This window comes from Callithrix jacchus, chromosome 1, assembly GCF_049354715.1.
Source record: "Callithrix jacchus isolate 240 chromosome 1, calJac240_pri, whole genome shotgun sequence".
In the NCBI taxonomy this organism is placed as follows: domain Eukaryota; kingdom Metazoa; phylum Chordata; class Mammalia; order Primates; family Cebidae; genus Callithrix; species Callithrix jacchus.
Window position 1 is genome coordinate 41648209 of NC_133502.1, and position 27151 is coordinate 41675359.

Sequence of the window (27151 nt, forward strand, 5' to 3'; positions counted from 1 at the left end):
TTGAGGAATATCTTTGTGGTTTCTCTGTATTTTCTGGACTTGAATATTGGCCTGGCTTGCTAGGTTCGGAAAGTTCTCCTTGATAGTATCCTTAAGAGTATTTTCCGACTTGGATTCATTCTCTCTGTCATATTCAGGTACACCTATCAAATGTAGATTAGGTCTTTTCACATAATCCTGTATTTCTTGGAGGCTTTGTTCATTTCTTTTCACTCTTTTTTCTCTAATCTTGCCTTCTCATTTTATTTCATTGAGTTGATCTTCAGTCTCTGATATCCTTCCATCTGCTTGATCGATTCAGCTACTGAAACTTGTGTATGCTTTGCAAAGTTCTCATGTTGTGTTTTTCAGCTCCATCAGGTCATTTGTATTCTTCTCTAAGCTATTTATTCTCATTAGCATTTTGTCAAACTTTTTTCAAGGTTCTTAGTTTCTTTGCATTGGGTTAGAATATGTTCTTTCAGCTCAGAGAAGTTTGTTATTATCTACTTTCTGAAGTCTGTTTCTGTCAATTAGTCAGACTCATTCTCCATCCAGCCTTATTCCCTTAGTGGTGAGAAGCTTTGATCCCTTCTCCATCCAGCCTTTATTCCCCATCCAGCCTTATTCCCTTGGTGGTGAGAAGCTTTGATCCTTGGAGATGGAGAGGCATTCTGGTTTTGGGTGTTTTCATCCTTTTTGCATCTTTGTGGAGTTATCTACCTGTGGTCTTTGCAGTTGGTGACTTTCAGATGGGGTCTCTGAGTGGATGTCCTTTTTGTTGATGATGAATTTATTTCTTTCTGTTTTTTAGTTTTCCTTCTAACAGTCAGGCCCCTCTGCTGTGAGACTGCTGGAGGTCCTCTCCAGAGCCTGCTTGCTTGGGGATCACCTGTGGTGGCTGCAGAACAGTAAGGGTTGCTGCCAGTTTCTTCTTCTGTTATCTTTATCTCAAAATGATACCTGCCAGATGACAGCCTGAACTCTCCTTTATGAGGTGTCTCTTTGGATATACGGGGGTCAGGGACCTGCTTGAGGAGACAGTCTGTCCCTTATAGGAGCTTAAGTGCTAAGCTGTGAGCTCCATTGTTCCATTCAGAGCTGCTGGGCAAGTATAGTTAAGTCTGATGCAGCAAAACTCATAACTGCCTTTTTTCCCAGGTGCTCTGTCCTGGGAAGGTGGGGCTTTATTTATAAGTTCCTGACATACTGCTGCCTTTTCTCAGAGATGCCCTGCCCAGCAAGGAGGTAGCCTAGTCACAGTCTGCCAGCAGAGGCATTACTGAGCTGCTGTGGGCTCTGCCCAGCTGCTGTGTGAATTTCCTTGTGGTTTTGTTTTTAGAGGTATAGTTGGAACTGCCTCAGTAGTGGTGGACTGCCTCAGTAGTGGTGGACTGCCTCAGTAGTGGTAGACAACCTTCCCCCTACAGAGCGGGACCGTCCCAGGTCCATCTGTGGTTGCTGTGAAACTCTCAGTCCAGAGCATTTCAAATTTCTGGTCTTTGTGCGGGTGGGACTCACTGAGCCAGATCACCTGGCTTCCTGTTTCAGCCCCCTGTTTTTCAGTTGAATGGGCTACCCGGTCTCCCAGGCATTCCAGGTGCCAGTTGAAATGGCCACCCAGATTTGTGTGAGTTTTTGTGGGGAGACCCACTATGCTGGCTGCAACAGCCATGCGGGAGACCCGTGGCACTTTTCAGCCCAGGAATCTCCTGGTCTGTGGGCAGTAAAAACTTGTTTGGAAATATGGTGATCACTCACCCTCTGCATTCTCACTGGGAACTGTACTCCAGAGCTGTTCCTATTCAGCCATCTGGATCTGTCTCCTTGCCACATTTCTATAACTATTTTCTGAGGAGGCATGGTCAAGGCTTGCTGTTTTTCAATGCCCTATATATGAATACTTAGGTTGATTCTTCTCATTCCCCAGACATATAAATTGAGGATCTGTGATGTGCCAGGCACTGTGCTAGGTCCTAGAAATAAAACAGTACATCAGACAGACACTCTCCCTATCCCCATGGAGCTGACAGCCTGCTGGGGTGATAGGCATTAAGCAAATAATTACACAAATGCAAAATTACAGACCCTATTGAGTAAAAGAACTTAATACGCTTATCAGCACTGGAGGTGGTACAAATATTATTGCCCCTATTTTAGAGCTAAGGAAAAATGTACAGAATCAAATAATTTCAAGGCTGGCAGAACTCTTAGAAGTCACCTTCCTAAAACTCAGTACAAATGGAGTTAAAGAACTTCCTCAAAGTCACAAGAGTAACTGGCATCAAAGCTGAAATTAGATTCTCATTTGAATTTTCTCTTCATATTGTCTGAAAACTGAAAACATGGGCTTGGTGTTTTACAGCATGTATGCTATATATAACACATCCACTGTGTTAGCCAGAAAAAAATAATAACAAGGGAGCCAGCAGGTGACATAAATAGACTTTCTGCCACACTGATTTAGAGCATTGTGTGATATTTATAACTTCATTTACACTTCTCTTGGTGGCCTAGAAGTCAGACATTATTCTTTTATTATGTTATTTAGTGAGTGTTTTTCTCTCTGAATTTTGGAATAAATTGTCGAAAGAACACTTGACCTTGTCTGATGAAGTTTTACTCTAAGTCGTTTATGTTTAAAATTGAAATCCTTATTTAAAACAGTCCACAATTTCTGAAAATAAGGTACTTGAAAATTTTTTGTAAGAATACAGTCTTATTTTATAAAATACCTCTCTATCAGCTATTCATTAACCTTGTTGAATTTTTTTCCCTCAGTTCTATTAACAAGGAAACTAAAAAATACATAGAAAGTAAATAAGAAATAGTGTTACTAATTAGAACACATTAAAAAAGAGTGATGAGAATCCTATATATAATTCAAGTCACCAATATTAGAGAAAAGCTTTTAAATAACGTGAGACATATCCGTTACATACATGACTTTTTGAGCTATGAAAATGAGATCTTAGCCTCAATTAAATAGTTCTAAACCTAATTAGAAGGATCTAATTTTTATGTACTGTAAATGGGTAGAGAGTAAATCATGGCACCCCACATTATTTCCCATGAATATATGATCGCAGAGTTTCAAAGACAGCAGAGCTAGATGGAAATCTTTTTTTTTTTAATCAGATAAAATAGTATTTCAGTATTTCTAGATCCAAAAGAGAACATGGAAAATGTCTGTCCTTACCCCTGATGACATGGGTGAAGAAACCAAGTTCCTGAGAGGAAATGACTTCCCCATAATTGCTAGCGGTGGCAAATCCACATGCATCTACAGCAACCTCACTTTTGCCTCCTCAGAAGAAAGAATTGGATCAAAGGGCATAAGAGACTGCGGCGAGTTTTAGAGCAGGAGTGAATGTTTATTAAAAAGCTTTAGAGCAAGAGTGAAAAATACAAAATAGACTTGGAAGAGAGCCAAGTGGGCAACTTGAGAGATCAAGTGCACAGCTGACCTTTGACTTGGGGTTTTACAAGTTGGCATACTTCTGGGGGGTTGCATTCCTTCTCTCCTGATTCTTCCCTTTGGCTGTCTGCATGTGCAGTGGTGTGCTAGTGCTTGGGAGGGGGCTGCTTGCTCAGTGTGTTTACTGAAGTTGTATCCATGCTCATTTGAGGCATTTTTCCCTTAGGAAGGTTCATATACCAGTTAAACTCTCAGGCCATTTTGCCTCAGTTGGGTGAGTGGCGCCTCTTAGTGTGCATGCTTGAGCCCCCTTGCCTAACTCCTGAGATCTTACGGGGAAGCCACTGATCACCAGCTTCAGTTGTTTTCTATCTATTGGGAGACTGTCGTTCCATGGCACTGGCTGCAACCCATTATTATTTTAGAGAGAGAGTTTAAAAACCTCCTGACCATCACCTGATGGTTGCCTGATATTCCTGGTGGGGTTGAGGGGAGGTTCTTCTGCCCTGCTCATGTCTGACTAGCTGCCTACAGTAACATGATCACATGGCAAACTCCCAATCTCCTAGTTCCTCATCTGGTGCTTTTCTCTGAATTATGGTAGTGGCATAGTGTTTTATAAGTTTTATTATATCCCCTTTCTTCCACCCTATAGATGCCCCTTTAGCCAAGTCAAGGAATTTCTCATACATGGTGTCACAGGAGAGAAAAAATTGCAAAGTCAAAGGAGTCTATTCCTGGCTTCGGTGTTTATAAGCCTAGATCCTGGAATGAAACAAGAGATTTGGATGAAGCATGATGACGTAAGAGCAAGGCTTCCTGCTTCAAGCTAGAGAAAGATTATCTTGGAAGAAGAAGAAGTTCAAAAGGCAGATGCATAATTTAGACCCTGTTGGTTTCTGAGAAGGGAGCCTGTGATCTGCTTCTTCTTAGCCGAACACCTAGGGGGAGAGGGCACCATAGAACTCTGAATGCCGTTGGAAGGTCCAAGAGCAAAGAGGATCTGAGTCCCCATCCCTTGGAGACAGAGGGAGCCTTCAGCATCCCCAGCCTTCATGGCAGGAAGCAGAAGCAGAGCTGGGCAGACGGGCCCCAGACAGCCTCATCAAGTTCTCAGTCCTACTCCTTGGCTACAGAAGCAATGGAATGATGCCACGCACCCAAGAAGGATGGGCACAACACAAAAGCGGAGGAGCCAGAAGAAGGCTGAGGCTGTGGATAAGAAGGGACGCTGCTGGGACCCACAACAATCATTGCGGGTCCTGCAGGTGTGGTGCCAGCCCTCCTTTCAGCCTTTGCCCATGTCTCCACACTATGTAAGCCACCCTAAATTTAGACCTAATCCCGGGGAAAGGAAGGAATAGCTGAAGTGGGGGCAGGAGACCACATTGTATTGACCGAGATCAAATTTCCAACCATTTGGCCAAATAGGAAATGAAAATAAATATTAAGTTTCAGTCATAAGAAAATAGAGAAATTTCTTGTACAAAAGCGTTTGTGGGTGAGGTTTGTTTCTTTTTTCCTGCCTCAATCTTACTGCTTATTTGGCTTGAATGTAGTTTTCACAAATGGCAAAAGAGTTGCTTTCCTGAATTCAACTTAAAAAATAATAATTTAGTCCAGTTAGTTGGCATGTAAAATGGCCTTAAATAACATTTTAGGAAAGGCTGCAACTCCTCTTTTAAATGAAAAACTGTTGGGAAGAACAATTTATATCTTTAAATATTTTAATGTAAAACGTGTGTTGGTATTACATTTTGGATCTGAAGACCAACTCAGCCCCCATACATTCCCTTCTCACATCCTGTGTTAAGAACGTTCCAGTGGACTGCACCAAGGGCCTCCTGACAAGACCTCCCAACTTCCTTTGGACACACCCCCAGCTCACTGTCAGCAGGGAATATTATCGTTTCCTTATTGTAATCCAAATGGTCCTTCTTACTTTGCAATCTTATTGTTATTTACACATTTCAGATGTTCCCACATTTATTTCTGAAGCACATGCAATTAACTTTCAACTAACATTTACTCAGGCCCTTGAGAGTTACCATTTGTATCTTCTCTTCTTTAAAAAAATGAGCAATATGTCTTGCTCCCTTTTTTTTTGTGGCAGGGGGGAATTGGGGGGTAGGTGTCAGGAAGCAGCATCCTCCCATAGTCAAAGCAGAAGCTTTGGAGCCCCTTTTGGCTTTGAGTCTTTAGGAAAATCACTTAAACTCTGTAAGCCTCAGTTCCTCATTTATAAAATGAAGATAATAATGGTTTCCACCTCTTGGAGTTGGGAGGATTAAATGTAACCCATGTGAAATACTTAGTGATATTTCTGGCAAATGGTTAGTGTTTGAGAAATGGCAATGATTCTTACTATTGTATGACCTGGAACAATGAATATGTCACATGTGTCCTCTCCCACCCCCAGTAATTTTCTTCTTCACTTTGTGAGATTATTCCTTAAATATTTGTTGAATATATTCTAAATGACGCATTTACCATTTGCTTTCGGTATTCAGTTCCATAAACTTTAATTAAATCCACACCATGCACCAGACACCATGGTAGTGAAACAAAATGGATAAAATATAGTCTCTGTTCTTCGTCTTACAGTGTAGGAGAGTTTCAATAATTTCACGTACGTGCATTTTAAGGCAGAGAGAGAATGGGGGGGGCAATGGAGAATAACTGAAGGTTTCATGGGGAGGCTACCGGTAACTTGAGTCCTGAGCCATGTGTGAGAGTTAGCCAGGTGGAGAATGGTGGGCAGGCCCTTTCAGGCAGCAAGAAGAGCCTGGAACACAGGAAGAAACATCATGAAGACATGGTATGTGGGAATAACATATGCCCACCATTTGTGGAGACTGGGGTAAAAGTGCAAATGGAGGTAGCATATCTTACCTCTAAATAGATGCTATAAATCAAGCTAACCACCTGCTATGTAAAATAAGGTTTATGTTCCTGCCTTGATAAATATACCTTCATAATATCTTGGAAGGCTGGGTCTAATTTGGAATTGTAGAATTTATCGGAATTCCAGGCTAGAAATGTGATGGTAAGGAAAGACAGCCCTTAGCCCATGGTCCACTGCTATGGGCTAAAAGTTTGAGTCCCTCCAAAATTCATATGCAGAAACCCTAACCCTCAATATAATGTTATCTGGAGATGCAGTCTCTGGGAGGTAATGGGGTCATGAAGGTGGAACCCTCATGATGAGATTAACTCCCTTATCTTAGTGTTCTGTCCCCCTCCCCGACCCACATCACCACTGTGACAACACCAGGAAGAAAGTTCTCACCAGGCACTGGATCTGCTGGCACCTTGATCTTGGTCTTAGCAGCCTCTGGAACTGTTAGAAAGAAATTTCTGTTATTCAAGTCACCCAGTCTGTGGTATTTTGTGATAGGACCCCCTAAACAGACTGACACCCATCTTCCTGTTCTCTTACCCCTGGTTCCACAGTCCACCCGCTTCTTTTTGGCAACACTGCTAACATTTGCCTCTGGGCCAGCCTACCTCACACCTGCCCAGCGTCATGTGCTATCCTTCAGAGCATAAATTCAGAAAACAAACCCATGCCAGCTTTGGAAAGGGCTTTGGGCCCTCTGTCCAGGGAAGTCGGGATACCAAACATCTGAAGCGTGGTCCATAAGAAGGAAGTTTAGGCTACAGGTGATTTCTGCATAGCTACATAGATTCCTCACCTGTGGGAAGACCAGGCAGCACCAGAGCTGAGGCCTCTGAAGATTGAAAGCTCAGCACAGCTATGCTGTATGCCTGGGTCTAGGAGTGGTACTGAAGGGAAGTTGCAATTCTCCATATAAGCACATAATGAATGAGGCAGAGAGAAAGCGAGCTGTGAAAGGCTGGAGGGCAGATAGGATCTGTGCCATGGATGTCTCTGCATTACAGTGGGGCTGAAGTGGAATCTGCTGCTTATGTGGAAACACTGAAAGATTGTGTGCAAAGAAATGTCATGATTATATATTTTTAAAGTAAATAATTGGCTATGGTTTGGAGAATAGATTGAGTCAAAACAAAATAGGGGTAGAGGGACCAGTTTGAGATGGTCCAGATGATAGATGAAGTAGAATTCTGTGCAGATGAGAAGATGGGGTCAATCCATGCTTTGGAAGTAAAATGGATAGGAACTGCTGAGTGCTTGGAAGTACCGGTAGGAAACTGTGAAGGATGGAAGAGAGGGGGGACTATGAGATTTGGGTTAGTGGTTTTCTATCCGTTTTTTAAATTGCTGTCATAAGAAATTACCACAAATTTAGCAGCTTAATACAATACCCATGTATTATCTCACAGCGCATCTCATCTGAATTCCCTGCTTAGGATCCACAAGGTTAAAATCAAGGTGTCAATGAGGCTCCATTCCCTTCTGGAAGATCTGTGAATGCATCTGCTTCTAAGCACACTCAGGCTGTGGGTTAAAGTCAATTCTTTGACACTGTAGCAGTGAGGTCCCCATTTCCTTACTGAGGTCAGCCAGGGGTGAGTCTTTGCTCCTAGATGCTACATAGGTTTCTTCTCATGTGTTCCATCGGGAATCCTTCCAGCGACAGCAGGCTGAATTCCTCTCACACTTTGAATCTCTCCATCTTCCCTTTCTGTGGCATTTCTCTGCTGCATCTCTCTTCTGCAATCAAAAGAGAACATTTTCTGCTTTTAAGGACATGTGATTAAATTAGGCAATCCAGAGCAATCTCCTCATTTCAAGGTACTTAACCTTCATGAGATCTGCAAAGTTCCTTCTGCCATGCAGCATAATACATTCACAGGTTTTGAGGATTAGAATGTGAACTCTTTAGAGAAGGGGTCCGCAATCCTTGGGCCAAAAACTGGGAAAGGCCATTGGCCTGTTAGGAACTAGGCAGCAGCCAGGCACAGTGGCTCATACCTGTAATCCCAGCACTTTGGGAGACCAAGGCAGGGTGATCGCTTGAGTTCAGGGGTTCAAGATCAGCCTGGGCAACATGGCTAAACCCTGTCTCTACTTAAAATACTAAAAAGGACATTACATTTGTTGTGTGTTTCATTCACAGCTGGATGGTGTTGTGCCACTTTATTTATAGCTGGGTGGTGGCACGCCCCTGTGGTCCCAGCTACCCAAGGAGGCTTAGGTGGGAGGACTCCTTGTGCACGGGGGTCAAAGGTTGCAGTGAGCAGAGATTGTGCCACTGCATTCCAGCCTGGTTGACAGAGAAAGACCTTGTCTCAACAACAACCAAGAAAGGAACCTGGCCTCACAGTAGGTGGCGGGTGACTGAGCATTACTGCCTGAGCTTGGCCTCCTGTCAGATCAGCCCTGGCATTAGATTCTCATAGGAGCAGGAACCCTATTGTGAACTGCACGTGCGAGGCATATAGGTTGCGTGTTCCTTGTGAGAATCAAATGTCTGATGATCTGTCACTGTCTGCTATCACCTACAGAGGGAACCATCTAGTTGCAGGAAAATAGGCTCAGGGCTACCACAGATCCGACACCGTGGCAAGCTGTATAATTTTTTCATGATATGTTACAGTGTAATAATAATAGAGATAAAGTGCATAATAAATGCAACGTGCTGGAATCGTCTTGAAACCATTCCCCGTCTCCTGGTCCGTGGAAAAATTTCTTCCATGAAACCGGTCCTTGGTGCCAAAAACGTTGGGGACCCCTGCTTTAGAGGGCCCATTCTGCCTCCTATAGGCTGTAAAAAGCTTCTGGATTATGTAGTCCAAATGACCTGCTTGGTTTACAGATGCCCCTTTTCTAAGGCCACTTAGCTGGATTGGTGGCAGAAGTTCGGTGAGAATCTAGCCTTTCTGATTTCTGGTCGAGGCCACATGTAAGCATGGTATCTGGTAACCTCCAACTCCATCTACCTCAATCCCACCCAACTGCGCTCTGTCAAATCTCCTTATTTCCTTCATTCTAAAATGTGATTAAATGTTATTAGTTTACTTATTTATTGGGTGTATTATCTCACACAATTATTCTAGTTCCCAATTAAGCTATAAGTCTAAAATACGGATTTTTTTTTTCTGGTTTGTTCACCATTGAATCTCCAGCACTACAAATAGTGTTTGCTACACAATAAATGTCAACAAATACTTGTTGATGGTAAGATCTGGCTTGAATATGTGAGTCTTCAAAAAAAGAAGCAACACTACAATTCAAACCTTGTTCAGTCTCAATGTTCAAAGCATATTCAGTTATCCACTGATTCTTCTGGCAAATCCTCTTCATTTCAAATATGCAGGTGCAGTGTACCCACTTACACAATAATGTCAACATCGAAATTACTTGAGATTAACTGTGGTTGGATTTTCCCTAAACAATGCAAAGTGTATTGAATTTTGCATGCAAAGCAGGCCATTTTAACCTTCTAGGGTAATATGTCATCCATGAGTGGTCTCATTAAAATAAATCAGCAATAGTAAGTCACGATATTGTTTTATATTTAACATACTAATGAGTGTTACCAGGGCCAGCTGGACATTTGCATATGTTTATATTTTCCACAATGTTTTGTCATAAATTTTACCTCTACTTAAACCTTACTTGTCATATAGGGTTGGAAATAACTTCAGGTCACCTCATTCATCCTCTTCTTTGAATCATAAGTATATGAAAACCATCCATAAAGTCAGCTGAGAAGCTATTTCTTAAATAGTCTCCAAAGAATATAGCTTTTTGACTGAAAACCCTGCGTTTCGTGACTATTAAACCAAGTGTATTGTTTCCAAATCTTGCTTGTTCTTTCTCCCATTACTATTTAAGTTGCACTGACTTAATTATCCTCTCATATTTATCTCAGTGAACAGAGAATAACATCACAAATAATTCATATCCTTCATTCTTCTTCAGGCTTCCACAGCAGATAATAGCTACAAAGTTAGGTTTTACACGCTGGAGTCTCGCTCGGTCGCCCAGGCTGGAGTGCAGTGGCACGATCTCTGCTCACTGCAACCTCCGCCTCCCGGGTTCAAGCAATTCTCTGCCTCAGCCTTCCAAGGATACTTTTTCTTAAATGACTGACTGTACATTCTTTGAAGTTATATCTTATTTATGGGACCTCAAAGTGAATACAGTATTTTATTGAAGTCCTGATTAGTGATGTATGTAACAAGTAGGTGACTTCTCCTTCCTGTGAGCTGCATTCCTTGAGAGACACCTCATTTCTGATCTCTTACTCTTCTTGGTCCACCATGGCTTATAAACTAAAGGTGCACCTGAAGTAACTTCTATGTGTATTTTGATAAGGGTTATTTAAAATAAACTCCAGAAGCATTATAATAAAAAACAACCAGCACAGACAATTTGTCAATATCCCCTTGAATATCTGATTTCAAAGATTCAATTTCTTTTCCATGTTTACTCAAATTAAATCTCAAATTAAAAAAAAAAAAAGCAGGTTTCCTACCTTTGGCATGCAGCATGTTTCTGATTGCCTTTTAGTGGACATGTGTTTAGACATCAAAACTCAATGTATGTGCAGAGCTTTCTATAGACTGGGATCTCCTTCACGGGAGTTGCCAAGGTTAACACTGGACTTCCCTGGTGGTGTTCCCTGGAGCCTTTGTGGTCTCAATGGACTTTCACTTATTCTACTGCTCCAAGGAGCATTTCACAAGCAGAGTTCAGATTCCTTTTTTAAGAATTAGCATTTTTGTTTTTTTGAGATGGAGTCTTGCTCTGTCGCCCAGGTTGGAGTGCAATGGCATGATTTTGGCTCACTGCAACCTCCACCTCCTGGAGTTAGGTAATTCTTCTGCCTCAGCCTCCCAAGTAGCTGGGATTACAGGCACCTGCCACCACATCTGGCTACTTTTTGTATTTTTAGTAGAGACAGGGTTTCACCATGTTGGCCAGGCTGGTCTCCAGCTCCTGACCTCAGGTGATTCGCCTGCTTCGGCCTCCCAAAGTGCTGGGATTACAGGCGTAACCCACCATCAAGAATTAGCTACTTTTAAAACAATTTCGGGCTTGTCTGGACTATAGTTTCTGGAGACCTTTCTTTTCTTTCTTCAAGCTCCAAATTTCCTTCTTACAGCACCTCATTCCATAGAAGTGTCTTGCTCCTGTATGTCTTTAAAGACAGCACTAAAATGCAAATGATGCCAGATTTGCCAGTAGTGAACTATGGAAATCATTTCCAAATCAGTTTCATTGTAACCTGGTTGAGGAATCATGTGCAGGGGACAGGGGAGATGGGCTTCACAGCATGCATCTACAACCTCAAGATCCTATCACTGTATTGGTTGTGAATATATAAGTGTTAATTGCATCCAGAATAAACAAATATAAACTGTTTTATACATTTTTTTCTCACTTTTCTTACATAACTCATTCAGGCTGTAATGAATTCAGGCTTTATTAGATTTCACATTTTCTAGAAACATATACTTGATATGCCTTCTTTGAACCTTGTGTTGATCCTTTGAGCGAAGAGATGCACTGGGCATCATTGTATAATCAGCATGGCGTTATTTGATCCCAAATATGAGGAAATCTGTGGATCTAAAACTTTTTGCCTTGACTATGTAAATATTCTGGATTGTTCATAATCCACTTCACTTCCTGCTTCAAAAACATTCAAAAGAGCATATTAATTCTTTTCTTAAATCCTTACATATTTTTCCTTCTATGAATTTAGTGATGCTCTTCCTACATTTAGTATATTTGGAAATTTTACTTTCGTTCAATAGTTACAGCTCATCACAATCTATGCCAAGACTGAATTTTTTTAAATGTATCTTCAGGGCTGTGTGCCTGGATCTGGAATGGAGTGGTGTTTGTTATCAAAAATACCCCTTAGGGAAATCTAATATACAGTTTATTTATAAATAATATAATCCCCTTCAAAATTAGGTTCTTTTCTGTGGGATAGATAAAAATGCATGTACATTCTTTTTGTACCCACAATGGGCAATTTCCTTAATGCATAATAAATTATGGTTCTTCCTTAGAATGTGCAGAAGGAAACAAGATGGATAAACATATTATAACTACAGAAATATGTCATAAAAATCCTCACATTTTAGTATATTGCTAGTTACACATCACTATTTCTCATTGCTGAATTTTTTTCTATAACTCATGGCTTTTTTTTTCTTTGAGATGGAGTTTTGCTCTTGTTGCCCAGGCTAGAGTGCAATGGTGTGATCTCAGCTCACTGCAATCTCAACCTCCCAGATTCAAGTGATTCTCCTGCCTCAGCCTCCAGAGTAGCTGGGATTATAGGCATCTGCCACCACACCCAGCTAATTTTGTATTTTTAGTAGAGATGGGGTTTCACCATATTGGCCAGGCTGGTCTCAAACTCCTGACCTTGTGATCTGCCTGCCTCAGCCTCCGAAAATGCTGGAATTACAAGCATGAGCCACTGCGCCCAGCCCCTGATGGCTCTTTTATAAACCCTTATGCCTTATCAGAGAATATGGGGAAATTCGACAGAAAGACAGAATAAAGCTATCAAAAGCTGGAAAACTGGGTAAATATAAAAATATTTTTATCTTGTTGATAAAGAAAGTAGAACAATATACCTCTTTCTGAATCAATTTACATTCTAGAGTGTTTTCAAACATTTATAAGATGGTTACATTATTATTAGCAAGCAATAATTATCACCATACTTATATAGTTACAGAAACCATTTTTTGAACAGGAAACTATGTGTTGATATGTATTTTATATAAAAAAGAACTTATTTAGCTAATTGCATTAAAATGAACAACTGAAAGACTAAAACCTGCACATTGCCTTCTCTTTGGCAATTCTTAAAAGTTAGACTCTAAAATAAGCTGCCTTAATAAAACTGGAAAGATTTGGAGAGAAAAAAGAAGTATGGGCTAGTTCTTGGCAAATCAGAATTTACTGAGTTATATCTTTGGGTAACAACTGACAGCCATGGATGGTGGGAAGATGGAAGAATCAGAGTAATACGGACACTAACACCTGATCAACACCTGTGGTTGTTAGCACTTCGTCTGTGAGCCTTTGCCTTTAAATCTCAACCTATTTCTATATCTCCTAAGGCAGTTAGCAGGCCTTATAACCCAAGAGTCATAAAGCAAAAAGTCATACAGGCACAATCCATATTGGCAGCAATGTTATGAACAGATAGAAAAGAACTCTGAGATTGGGAAGTATCAACACACCCAGGACTGTTGATGTCTCACGTGAATGTGAAGGTTACTGGGTTGTGTTTTTATATGGTTTTTCATTGAGGACATTCAAAGGTAGAGCCTCACCACCCCGCATTGGGAGTGGCTTGCAGGTAAAAGCAAAGAGGATTTTTCCTGTCCATCACCAGGGAGAGATGGATCTCCATGCAGGACACCTGGTCCAAGAAAGTGAACATCGGTTACTCCGAGAGGTCAGGCTTGGGGGATTTAGGAATCTGTGTGTGTTCCCACTGCTAGGAAATCACCCACCTTTAATACCTATGGCTCCTTGGGTCCTGGAATAAAAATAAACAGAGATCCTCCTGGGTTACAGATTCTCAGAATATTTTTTTGACTTAATTATAGCTATGTTCATTCTAACAGCAGACCAGGAATCTCTTGGAAATACATCTAAAGGGTTTCTCTTATCTCTGTCACGGTCGCAGTCTCCTCCTCTCTCCTTCCTAAAAGCACAAATGGGCATACGTATGTGTGCAAAAAATAATCCAAATCCCATAATAGGCAGGAATAAGCCTACATCCCATAATAAGCAGGAAAAGTGTTATCAGCTGAGATAACAATGCAACATTTACCACCAACTTGGCGTCAAAGATCTTCCTTATCTTTTTCTTTGTAAGCTTTCAGAATCTTATTACACAAAACACATGTCCTTGAACATTGAAAATAATTTCAGATAAATCTGCACCTGAATATCTGTACTAAAGGTGTCTCCTGGAGTCTGCCTCTGTCCTCATGTCCCACAATGGCAGATCAGATGGATATCAAAATTACATTTCTCTACTTTGTTATATTAACACAACAATATAATAGAAATCACAACGAAGAGAGTGTAGAAACTATGCTGTAAAAACATATATGTTAGACATTTCATTGCTATAGAGTTAATACTCAGAACTTACAAATAACATCTATAGAATAACACCAAAAAGCAACCAATACAGATGAGTGAATGGTATGAATAAGCACTTTACAAAAGAGGAAAACCGCTGGCTAAAAGCATGAAGACCTTCCCAACTTTATGAATCTTAAAGAAATACATGTTAAGATATGTGATTAATACCGGTGTGAATTTAAAATTTATCTTTATGCAGTTGCTCACTCCATTGCCATTATGGCCTACATCCCATAATAAGCAGCAAGAGTGTTATCAGCTGAGATAACAATGCAACATTTACCACCACCTTGGCGTCAAAGATCTTCCTTATCTTTTTCCTCCTGAGCTTTGAGAATCTTATTACACAAAACACATGTCCTTTGGTAACATTTAAATTTTTGGTAACATTTAAAAATTATTAAATATGATTGAAGATGTAGAACAGTGGTACTCTCAGATAGTTCTTAGGGAAATTTAAATTGGTACAAGCACTTTAAAGAGCTTTTTGACACATGTATTGCTGAATATGCACATAATCTCCCACCCAGTGATCCCACATGTGCACACACCTCACTCTTCTAAAGTTTCACATGTATGCACTAGACATATACAAAAATATTCATTGTAAATTTTTGGAAGTGTTTAGAAATTAGAAACAATGTTTAAAAATTACATCAGATCGAGACCATCTTGGTCAACATGGTGAAACCCCGTCTCTACTAAAATTACAAAAAATTAGCTGGGCACGGTGGTGCGTGCCTGTAATCCCAGCTGCTCGGGAGGCTGAGGCAGGAGAATTGCCTGAACCCAGGAGGCGGAGATTGCGGTGAGCCGAGATCGCGCCATTGCACTCCAGCCTGGGTAACAAGAGCGAAACTCCGTCTCAAAAAAAAAAAAAAAAAAAAAATTACATTTCGGCCAGGCGAGGTGGCTCAAGCCTGTAATCCCAGCACTTTGAGAGGCCGAGGCGGGTGGATCACGAGGTCAACAGATCGAGACCATCCTGGTCAACATGGTGAAACCCCGTCTCTACTAAAAATACAAACAATTAGCTGGGCATGGTGGCACGTGCCTGTAATCCCAGCTACTCGGGAGGCTGAGGCAGGAGAATTGCCTGAACCCAGGAGGCGGAGGTTGTGGTGAGCCGAGATCACGCCATTGCACTCCAGCCTGGGTAACAAGAGCGAAACTCCGTCTCAAAAAAAAAAAAAAAAAAAAATTACATTTCTCTCCCATGCCAACTAGGTAAAATGTAATATCCTGTTCAAAAGCATAAGCAGTATGGAAACTAGTGGTTACGGTGTGGGATCTGAGGAATATAAGGAGAGAAACCCATTCAGACCTTCCTGCTTTAAGCAGCAGATCAGCAGAGCTCCTTTGATTGCAATAGAAACTCACTTCAGCACTGCTCCAGAGTGTAGAGGGATGGCCACAGTCAATGGGAATAGAAGTTCAGGATGGGGACACCCGGCAAGGTGTCCTTTTCCTTCCTGGAGTCACACGTGTAGGAGAGACGCAGAACACCTCTCAGCTAGGAGAGAAAGTCAATATTACAAGTTACACTGTCTAGGGTCAGGCACATCCTGTGTTGATTTTTCTTGTTTTCATTCATCAGCCCAAGGTTGGTTCTCAACCACACGTGATCCTCAGGATTAAATGCCAAACAGGATGCTTTATAAGCATCCAGAATCCTGGGCTCCACAACGGGCCTAATACATCTCATTTCTGAAGAGTCTGAGATTAAATTGTTATGGGTTGAATTGCGACCCTGCCCCAAAAAAGACATGTTGGAATCTTAACACCCAGTACCTGGAAATGTGACCATATTGACAGATAGGATTTTTACAGAGGTAATCAAGTTAAAATGAGGCCTTTAGGATGAGCTCAGGTCCAATATAACTGGTGGTTTTATAAAAAGGGGAAACTTGGACACAGAAATAGGGAGAAACAATAAGGAGAAGATAGCCATCTACAAGCTCAAGGGGAAAGGCCTTTGAGAGACCTGTCCCTCTCAGGGAAACTAACTCTTGACACCTTGATTTTAGACTTTCAGACTCCAGAATTGTGAGACTGTAAACTTCTGTTGCCATCTAGTTTGTGGTACTTTTTTTAGGAGGGGAGGTCAGAGTCTAGCTTTGTTGCCCAGGCTGGAGTGCAATGGTGCAATCTCGGCTCACTGCAACCTCCTCCTCCTGGTGATTCTCTGCACCGGCCTGTGGTACTTTATTACAGCAGCCTAGGAAAGGAATACAAATCTTAGTTAAACTTTATAGACAACCTGGTTCAAACAGAAGAGAAATTTATGATTGTATGCATCATCTGTCAAAATCAAGAATAACTCCTGGACGCCCACCCCCAGAACCCAAAGCAAGAGCCTCAAAATTATATCTTGAGTTAGATTTATATATTTCAGGTAATTCTCTCAGAAAGTAAATAAATGTAAACATCCTCTGTCAAATGTCAAAAACTGCTAGGTGAAATATTTTTTTTTATTGATTCAATCCTATTGAACGATGTGGTTCAGAAATGTTCACATGATTATACTAATTTTCATAATATATTTGAAATGGAAAAGATAAAAACTAAGCAATTTTGAATAAAGATGAAATCAATTACACCAGAGACTTCATTTTTCTCTCTATGGTTAAGGTGAAATTACACACAGGGTACTGGGGGGCTGTTAATTGGGTCCCTCATTTATCTCAGATAGATAGATTCTGAGGAATCCTGGATTTCTCTCTGTTACTTTCATTTTCTAGCTCAGTATACTTAGCAAATAATTTGATTTCTCAGGACCCTACTGGTCCTGCCTAGAGTTAGAGTTCCTTCCTCTAGGTGTTCTTTCGGTTTAAATTTAACACTTTACAATGTGCCAAGGATGTTCCAGGACCTGAATACGTTAGTTTCCTTTTTCTTCTGTTTCACCATTTCCATAGACCGAATTCAGCATGCACTCAAAACTTTAAGTGCCTCTCTGTGACTCAAACCTCTCATCTGTAAATGAGGGTAACCATAGCACTTACTTCAGCTTTGTATGGTTGTGGAAAGGATGCAATGAGCAATCGCATTGCATATACAGCACATAGCACCAGGCCAGAAACGTTGGAGCAGCCCGTAACTGTAAGCTAGTACCATTTCCAGCATTGCCACAGGATTAATATCTCCCAAAGGGAGCAACAGCCTCCACCTAACAACACAACCATTCATCTGAGAATAAAAATGCCAACAGGCAAAATCTAACAAATTACACAAATCAGTCATTGTTGCTCTAGATGGTTTTAGCGTTTACCTATTCATTCAGACAACCTGTATTTTCCAGTGTCAGAAACTGAACCCAGCACATGATGCCTACTCAAGATAAACAAGGGACTCAATATCCCACCTTAGCAGCCCCCCAATCCCCTTTATGAGATCCACCTCATGCATAAAAGAAAGAAAACGTCCCCGGTGTAATGGATGCAGGAATCTCTAGGGAAGTAGACTGTGTTTATGATCAGAATTTCTCCTCAATTTGGAACCAGTTTGGCTCCGGAGATAAAGATTAAATGGAATTCAATGCATCCTATGAGCTTGAGAGCCAGTACCCAAAGCAAGACCCTCAAAATTAAATCTTTTTTGAAAATAGATGAATCTTAAAATGTTTTATTAAATGGAGGAAGAAAAGACTCAGAATATTACATATAGCACAAGCCCTTTTTATAATAGTCATTCTTTTGGTAAAATAACAGTTATTCCTAAACTAAAAGCACCTAAACTAAAAATATTTACTTTTGAGGAATACGTACAGATGAGCTAACTATATTCAAAGGAAGTAAGTGAACCAGAGACCTGTGATTCAGGACGATGGCTACCTTGGGTGGAGAAGCAAGAAGATTGGAAGAGGAATGGCCATGTAACTAGATGGAAGTGATTGTCAAGGTCCCAGGCTTCATGTTGGATGGTAAATTTGTAGGTGCTTACTGAATTGTGAAAAACAGATACCTGCATAAATGAATGAATGATCAAAGAGGCGCTATATTCTGCATCAAGGATTCTGATTAACCTGATTCAGTGCCACTGAGGTCCACTGAGAGGAAAGGGCTGAGCCTGAAGGATTGAATAGGACACTGCTATCAACCCCTGCATTGTGGAACCCCCATGAAAATTAAATCCTGAGTTAGGTTTCAGATAATTTTGTCAGAGAGTAAATAAGTGTAAGCATCATCTGTCTGCTGGGTGAAATATTTTTTTCTTGATTCAATTCTGTTAAATGTTGTGGTTCAGAAATGTTCACAAGATTGTGCTAATTTTCAGAATATGGTTGAGATGGAAAAGATAAAAAATAAGCAATCTTGAACAAAGATGGAATTGAGAATAGAAGCTTCAACAACTTTAATTCTAGGTATAATTACAAATGCAAAGTTTCTTGGCTTTGAAGAAATTACTATAGAAAAACCAAAGAAAAGCCTACTCACTTTTCTTTCTAAATTGAAGCACTAACCAAAGTTACTAGATCATTAAGTCAAATCTCCATTTTGTTTCACGTGTGCAAAGACAGCTTATATTTAGGCAGGCATCACTACATTAGGAAATCTTTTCCCAAATAAAGCAAAGTGTGCTGCCCACACAATCATGAATGAGCGTCGTTGCAAGGGATAAAAATCCCTCCTGGGCCACGCAATTTAGGCCGCTCTGTGGCCACAGGGGCATCAGAATAGAGCACAGTGGGTATCTTGTAAGATCCCCACGTGAGGGGATCAATGTTTCTGCAAAGGAAAACATTGAGCATTCTACTTGCCCAAGTCCATCGTGGGCACAAGAGAGTTTTATTCTTTTTAACGTCTAAAGGCAGCTCTTGTGTTTGAGATCTCCCATACATCACTCAGTAACTTCAACATAAACTCTGCTTCCTCATGGAAACTTCTCCTCAGGTTACAAAGTACATGAAAACAAGAGGGAGGGAGTGGTGGGAGGGAAATTCCACACTGTAGTTGGTTTGCTTGTATAATTTCAACAACAGTGACATTGATTAGATTTACCCCTATGGGAAAGTTACAGGAGATGGAATTATTGCCCAGTGGTATAGGCCGACTTCCACATCTCTATTTTGGGAATAAATACTCTTTAAGAAATCCTTGAGGTGAATGATTAACACACACCTTGCGCCGAACAACAGGCCAGAAGATTTGCAGACTTGGGCAGTGGAGCTGCGGCCCTTCCTGTTCCTGGCTCAGGTTAAAGGGGGCAGCAGTCCCTTTTGAATCCTACAATGAATGTTCCCCGACAGGGCTCCTGAGCAAAGCAATTCTAGTTGTCTTGGGGTTTCTACTGTAACCAAAAGAAAAATAATGCTTTGCTATTTGCCCAGATTTGTCTGTGATTTTTAAAAGGGCAATTTTAATCCAAAGAAGTTTTTCCAGCATATTTCATCAAAATGGGGGCAAATTGGATAGAAAAGTCTGGAAAGACCACATCTTTTAGAATGTTACTCTGTGAGCGTCCTTATGAAATATTTTCTTTAACAAAATGTTGTTCTAAAAAAGGATGTAAATCGAGACAGACTAAGCTGAGCCTAGAAAAAAAAGTAATTAGACACAATGATGCCCACTTAAAAGCAATATTAACGAAATTAAACAATGTAGAAGATCCCCTTGCAGACTTCATGCACAGCCACAGTAACAGGCGTCCTTCCAGTGTCATGAAAGGAGACCAAGCTTCACCCTACAGGCTTTGGAGGCGGAGAGCTGGAGTTAGAGACTCAGCTCTGTATGTGATCTTGGGTAGGTAGTTACTTTCTTGAGGCATCTGTTTCTTCATCTGCAAAACTAAGACAACAAAAGCACCTCCCACCTTGCAATATTGAGAGTATTGAATAAGACAATGTCTGTAAAACATTTACTATGGTGCCTTGTATATAGGAGGAGATAAACACAGATTAACTATTATTATTCAAAGATACTGGAAACAACCCTATTGAGAATGTTATTGACTGCCTAACAGAAATATGAAACATGAAATGTAATTAACTTTATGAGGATATACATATATATACATACACATACATATTTCTAAATCCAGAGATGTTGTGTGCCCTTAGGAACCAGCTGATATGGACATACCTGTAGGGTCACAGAAGGAAGTCCTTTAAGGCTGAGTGAAGGACCAGGGGGAATCCTAGGAAAAATTCATATTTAGTGCCAGAGCATGACTTGAGGACACAGGTCCGAGGTTAGAGAGGGAGAAGAGATTGTGAGAACCACACCATGTCTGCCACTTGGGTATTTGGCTTAGCTCCTAAGGAGTCCTTGGTCAAAAGGGATAGTATGACAATATAAATAACAGAAGAAAAAAAGAGATCGGGAGAAATTCACTGAATTTGCCTGGATATTAAGAGCACAAAGTGGCAGCTCTGTTCTAGCAGCATTGGCAAGGGGAAACACTTTGCTGGGAGTTCTGGAAGATGGTGCCAGCCTTCCAGAAAAATTCGTGTCCCGTACATTAGTAGCCTTGGGACCATCATTTTGAGCAGCCGTGGCTGCAGTGCGGGCATAATCAGCAGGCAGCAGTGAGAAAGCCTCTGGAGGCATTGGCAATGTAACTGACGTAGTCAATGGATGTCTCTGCGGGGACCCAGAGCAGGAAAGAAGGAAATAATGGTTATCATGTAGCAAAAAAGAGGAACAACTGACTGGGCACAGGCGAGTCCACTGTCGGGATTCAGAATTTTCTCTAAGTATTGTTACAATGAACTCTAGAAGGGGCATTTCACCAGAGGTCAGACAAACCTTAGAAATGCCGCGCATCCCACCAGTGAAAATCAGATTCCATTTTAGCATGGTCCCAGGGTCCTTTTCCTGTCCTGTGAGCAGGGTTATTCACCCACAGAACATCCCGGGGTGCCAGCTTGCTGAGACTTGTCTAAGATGTTTGTGCCTTTCAGGATCAGGTTCTGCTAAAGCCCAGGAGAATAGATTGGGTACTTAAGAACAGGGAAGCCAGGCAGGTAATGCTGGAAATGTCATGAGCAAAAGAGAGAATTATCCTTTATCTTGACACTGCTAACCTGGCACGCCCGTTCTGTAACAGCTGACGCGAGACAATATGGTATGGCGGAAGGAATGTAGGCTCCGGAACTAGGCGGATCCATGCTCACATTTTGGCAATAACACTTAGCAGCTGGCAATAATGCTTTACCTCTCTGAGTCTCCCTTTTCTCCACTATAGAAGGAGAAAAATAATATCTGTCTTGCTGAGTGGTTGGGAGGGTTAAACAAGGTAACGTACAATGCAGAGTATCTGGCCCAAAGTAGGAATTTAAACAGACCTGCATTCATCAGAAGAATTGTTTTCTAGCGCGGCATTCTATGCAAAGAAGCAGTATGATGATCCCTTCCCTGGAAAATTATTCTCAAATAGGGCTTAGCCAAACTGACAAGATTTCTTTGGGATCCTGGTTCTTCAGACTCATTGGGGCAGACGAGTGCGATGGACCCAAATGAACAGCATTTCTGAATCTCCTCTAAGCATGTAGATCCATCCTTCTTCAGCCTCATCTATGGCCCTCCTTAGACTGGACCTGAGTCACTGAGGTCCTCCAGAAGCCTCCAGATCACCTGTGGTGGTGTTGTCTCCTTTTAAAAATTACTTTATTGAACAGATCATTACATAAAGTAGAATGCTGTAGAGAGAGATCCCACAGGAATACCAAAGAGATGTTCCAAGGAGCAAAAGTGAGACTACAAAATACAACAGAACAGTAACGTGTACGTTCAGGAGGCAAACACCTTGCCTCTCCTCTGAGGTCTACAAGAAACAATGTGGCCCCTTTTGCAGGGAAGAAGGCATTTATGGTGGGGTGGAAAGCCTTTTAGGAGGAGAACCTAGTTAAAAATCTAGCTCTGCAGGTTGCCAATCTTGGCGTAAACCTGGGCAGTCCCTAGCCTTTTGAGACCCAATTTCCTAAATGATATTAACAGAAATTCCTAGCTAAGCAGAATATTGCTTTGAGAATCATGTGAAACTTTTTTCAAATGCTTATTTTTCAAGGGAGAAACCACTGCCATTGCCACTGTTTTCAAAGAGAAATCGGTTTCTTCCCATCCTTCATCAACTCACGCCTTTTTCCACCAGATTTTTGGAGCCAATGCCCCTGAACCATGTGCTGTACTTTTGAGAATTAATTCCAGCTGGAAACATTGACGTTTTTACAAAAAGCAAATACTTCTCATTTTAAAGATTCTCCTAAAGCTGAAAGAGAAACTTTCACTCCATGCTGAAAGTTCGCTTCCCTTACCTGAATGAGCTACAATCTTCCCGTGAAAGGAATAGAAACACACATTTTCGCCTCAATTTTGCATGGGAAAATACAACTTTAAAAAAGAAGTGATTTCTTCAAAGTCACAGAAGAGTTTAATTTTTGAGATAGAACTGCAAAATACCTTTTGTTTGAATACACAGTAATATCATATTTTTATGACTTTAGTACCAATTTTGAATGCATAACATGACTGAAAAACATTTATTTTGTAAAAATTATTTTATTTAAAAATAAAACTTAGGCCGGACCTGGTGGCTTACTCCTGTAATCCCAGCACTTTGGAAGACCAAGGTGTGGTCTTGGGGAGAGATTACAATCTCAAACTCCTGAAGTCAAGAGTTTGAGACCAGCCTGGCCAATATGGTGAAACCCCCGTCTATACAAAATTAAAATACAAAAATACAAATATTAGACAGGCATGGTGGCTCACAGTTGTAATCCCAGAAAATACAAAAATTAGGCAGGCATGGTGGCTCATGCCTGTAATCCCAGCTGCTTGGGAGGCTGAGACAGAAGAATCACTTGAACTTGGGAGGTGGAGGTTGCAGTGAGTCCAGATCACGCCACTGCACTCCACCCTGGGCAACTCTGTCTCAAAATAAATAAATAAAATAAAAATAAAAACTTAATTAAAAATAAAGTTTAAAATAACTTTATAAATAAAACTTTATTTAAAACAAACTTGCAGCTTGGGAGTGGTGCTTTCTTTTCTCTCCTCTTTAGTTAATGTTGTAAATCCTGTTTCTTTGTTTCAATGCCTCCATGTCACACCCATCTGGTCTTCGCTTCTTGACTGCCCTAACCCTGGTCACTCTCCATCACTTCACACTGGGTTATTTTAACAACATTCTATTGGCAAAATTTCTCTAGGACCTCTCCTCCTCAGTTTTTCTTTTATATTGCAATCTCTCCCCATGAGAACAAGAATCTTGTTATCTGCTATCCCCCACCATTGAACCAGAAGCACTGGTGGCCTTTGTTTCAATTTTTTCAGGATGTTTGTGTAGCAGACAGCCTTGGAAGACAGATATGGCGTCCCCCTTCACAGTAGGGGTAAGCAGGCTTCTTGCCCATTATAAATATTTGAGTTATCTAAGTTTAGGATTCCTCTATTATAATTCAATCAACTGCATACACAGGTGTCACCTGCCCCTCTTCATGACACCCTGTAGAAATGAGACTTAGAGAACTGAGACAAATGCAGCTATTCTAGCTACTGGTACTATTGTGCATAATCACCATCCTTCATCTCTGACCCAGGAATCTCATGTCTTTTGTCAGCATTTATGAAACTGTACTAGGCTAACTTGTTAGCATGTAAGAATGCTAACCTTCAGAATCCTTTAAAATCTTCAATATCATTATCAATAGAGAAACACTAATTGAAGCACCATGAGCTACCGGTACATATCTAGTAGAATGACTAAAATAACTTTTTAAAAACCCTGATAATATCAAATGCTGGCAAGGATAAAGAGCAACTGAACTATTGGGAATGCAAAATGGCGCAGCCACTCTGGAAAACAATTTGAAGTTTTTAATAAAGTTAAACATACACTTATATATGACACAGCAATCTCACTCCCAGATATTTAACCTAAAGAAATAAAGATCTCATGGTCACACAAATATCTATAAACTAATGAGTGTAGTTTCTCTATTCACAACTGCTCCAAACTATAAAATATTGAAATGTCCTTAAATGACTGAATAGATAAATGAATTGTACATCTAAACAATGCACGGTCTACTGCACAGCAATATAAAGGAATACACACTATTCACAATAGCAGAGACATGGAATCAACCTAAATGCCATTTACTGATAGACTGGATACAGGAAATGTGGTACATATACACCATGGAATACTATGCAGCCATAAAAAAGAATGAGATGATGTTTTTTGCAGAGATTTAGATGGAGCTGGAGGCCATTATCCTTAGCAAACTAATGCAGGAACAGAAAACCAAATACTGCATATTCTCACTTGTAATTGGGAGCTAAACAATGAAAACACATGGACACATAGAGGGGAATGAAGCACACTGGGGGGCCTTTTGAGGGGCAGAGGGTGGGAAACGAAAGAGGATAAAGAAAAACAACTAATGGGTACTAGACTCAATACCTGGGTGACGAAAGAATCTGTACAACAAACCCCCATGACACAAGTTTACCCATGTAACAAAAGTCAACTTATAATACTGAACTTAAAATAAAAGTTTAAAAAAGGAATAAACTATAGAAACACGGAGAAGCTTGCATTAATCTTACACTGAGTGAAATAAATGAGTCTCAAAATGTTGCATGTGGTGTGATTTCATTTATGTGATATTCTACAAAAGACAAACCTATGTAAATAGGGAAGAGATCTGTGATTTACAAGGATTAAAGGTAGGGGGAAAGTGTGACAGGAATGGATAGCATGAGGAAGTTTTAGGGGAGTGATATATCTGTCCATGTGTTAGGAGTCAAACAACTGTGCATCCAATAGTCCTTTTTACTAGATATTACTTTAAATAAATAAAAATTTTTAAGTGTCACTAAAATGCTCACCAATGTGCTTCTAGCCACCATTTCACAAGTTTCTAAATAATGCATAATTTTTAAAAAAATAACTGGCATACAGTAAAATACACAGCTCTTAATTGTATCGGTCAACAAGTTTTGACAAACAACAAATGTTGTAACTTTTCTTTTGCTCAGTTCTTTCGTTCTTTTTTTCAGTGCGATCTGTTTCTTTTGAGAAACTTATACCTATATATTGTCATATCTCCTCATGAACACTATCATAGCACATCTAATTTATGCTGTGACATATATTCTTCTTATTATTTTACCTGTTTATTTGTCCTTCATACTCTATACTCAAGAGGAAATGGTTAACAACTTAGTCTCAGTTAATCCCTCTCACCTGAATGAATACTTGAGGACAATTTTTTTCATCCATAAGAAGACCCCACATTTTCATTTTTTAATACCATAAATATATCCACATACGATGAATTTACAGAAAGTTTAGGAGGTTGCATTAAAACTTTATATGCTCAGTGTTCAGCATAGATTTAAGATTGTAGAGCCAGCTATAGGTAGTATAATGAAACAGAAAAAAAAGCCTCTCGTATAAATACATGGAAAAAAAATTTCAAACATATTTCATCTGCCTTCTGTATGCTATACTCTTTCAAATCTATTAATAGAGCATTCTTAAGTTTTTTAGTCAACACATTATAGCAATATGCAAAAGTTTTATAACCAATATCTTGTAGCATGACAATATTGAAAGCATGACCAAAACTAATTCGGTGGTCAAGAAAATCAGAAAAAAAGATGGAACTTATTTCAGCCAGTCTCAAATGGACTTGGAGTCAGAAAAAGAAGATAATTAAGTAGCTTGAAAGGAACATAAACAGCATACAATAAAGTTTATTCACAGACAATGAGAATGAAACAGAAACCCGTTCAAATAAGCACAACTGTTTTATAATTCTTTCCCATTTAACCCTGGAGACATCTAGTGACAGGACCAAACCTGTTCTTTGACCAGTCAAGCAAGTGAAAAATATGATCGATACTGTAAAGAGAAAAACCTCACCCCAGCGATCCTGGCCTTGAGCATGACTGTGCTTCTTGGGTAACAGGAAGGGTATCTCTGTGATCAGTGGCATAACACCTCCCCGTGTCTGGTGTAGCACTTTCTGAGATCTAGTGCTAACCTGAGCAGTTAACCTGTCAGCTCACTGACTCCTTCTTCCCATATTCCAAACTGACTGAAATATAATGAGTGTCTCAGAAATAACTGCTTCAGGCATTCCCAAAGGTGCATCCTCCCTTAGTATGCTGGGAGCATAAGGTAATTTGAACCCTCTTTTGGCTTCCTGTTTTTAATTTATTATCAAAATAGTATGTCATACAAGGAAAATGGAGGAGTCTGATTTAATTGGATTCTGCAAGAGGTGTGACTTTTCTCATCTGCCCGCTTCACACCGCTGAGCTCTGGCAGCAGACGTGAGGTGGGGCTCAGCTTACCTGCTCAGGCTTCTACTTTAATAATTCTGAAAAACATCCCTTTATTTCAGGACTTTATAAATAGAACAAAATCAGTTAGTTCAACGGAATGCCCCATTCCTATGGTGGCAACGTAGCTACACCGAGCAGTTAACCTAAGCCTTAGTATGTTTCGAACAATAGCAGATCACAAACAGGGCTGTTCTTGTTTTAGCCCTTATTCCTCAGTTCAGAGGAACTGGTGCCATAAGTACTTAAGCAGATGTAGTAAGAGAAAAGTCTTGCTTCTATTTCTGTCCAGACCCTGTTTATTTTCAGCTATCCTGGTTTTATGACACGCATTAGTCGCATTCTGGGGACTATGTTGTTTAATTTACCATCACGATTCCTTATCAGGACTTCCCTCCT

At 40.4% G+C, this 27151-nt stretch overlaps 1 long non-coding RNA gene across 3 annotated transcripts; it reads right to left on the reverse strand.

The window, feature by feature from the left end:
- Window positions 1–215: 215 nt before the first annotated feature.
- LOC103788372 (uncharacterized) lies at window positions 216–26503 on the reverse strand. Of its 3 annotated transcripts, XR_001910910.4 has the most exons (6): window positions 26331–26503; window positions 16476–16677; window positions 15840–15972; window positions 7874–8033; window positions 6687–6737; window positions 216–6182 (listed from the first exon to the last, which is right to left on the reverse strand). It is a non-coding gene; the product is annotated as an uncharacterized LOC103788372 (long non-coding RNA). The 3 variants fall into 3 exon arrangements; XR_004741960.3 differs by lacking the exon at window positions 16476–16677; XR_614276.5 differs by having other exon boundaries at window positions 15840–16677.
- Window positions 26504–27151: the final 648 nt, after the last annotated feature.